Source organism: Triticum dicoccoides, chromosome 7B (genome assembly GCF_002162155.2).
Source record: "Triticum dicoccoides isolate Atlit2015 ecotype Zavitan chromosome 7B, WEW_v2.0, whole genome shotgun sequence".
Classification (NCBI taxonomy): Eukaryota; Viridiplantae; Streptophyta; class Magnoliopsida; order Poales; family Poaceae; genus Triticum; species Triticum dicoccoides.
Genome location: NC_041393.1, coordinates 313,653,375 through 313,654,368, shown reverse-complemented (window position 1 = coordinate 313,654,368; position 994 = coordinate 313,653,375).

Below are 994 nucleotides of genomic sequence, written 5' to 3'. Positions count from 1 at the left end.
TCTATCTTTTTTTTCTCTCTCTTTTTCTTTTTTTTTCTCTCTTTTTTTCCTCTATCTTTTTTTTCTCCCTCTTTCCAAGACAAACTAGATAAGATGCAGATTGGATCAGGCGAAAATGTGAATGACCTCAACTATGATTATGACAATGAACAGTGCGTAGCACGTGGTGGAAATTAATGGATGGGATGGTGGACAGCGGAAGGGATAATGATGCAGCGGTGGCGTGACTAATGTGAACAGAACTCGAAACTCTAAAGGAACTAGACACTAAGACCAGCAACTCGACACGGCGATGCAACCGATAATTCAATAATGCAAACAATGAAAAGAAAATTGCAAAGGCTCAGTCTGGCTAGGACAAAGGATGAATAGATCTAACTTTTGTTTTGTGGCTTTTTCTTGGACAATAGGTAAGAAAATAAATCTAATCTACGAAAAACAGGAAATTCTCACCGAGCAACCTGAAAACTGATACCACTTGATAGAGGCGAGGGTCCCGATCTTTCGATGAGATGATAACTATCGATTTGGTGGAGACGACTTTGACGATCCGACTACAAACGTGCACGACGTTGCGCCTTAGCAATCGCTAAACCAATCTCCTGAGGTTACTGACAATGCTGGAAGCACGGTCAGCCTGACCACGAAGGTCTATTCCTGCAAGCAATCGAAGAACGAGCAAGAATATGATAAAGCAATCTGAATATTGCAAATATATATGAAGTATTGATAATGGTGGGGATCCGGAAGCGGTCTTGGTCTGGTCGTTGGACACAAACGAAGTACACGAAGTTGCAATGGCTAACTTTTAACTAAACAAATCTCAAGGAAAAGCTACTAGATGGATCTACTTATATAGGAGCAAGGGGTGGCGGCCAAGGAGGTGGGAGGACGTCCCAAGGCAGCCTAAAACTAAATCTAGGTCGTACAAGGCCAATGGGCCCAAGTGGAGGTGATGTAACACCTTTGGACTTGTAGTTTGACTCGGATTCTG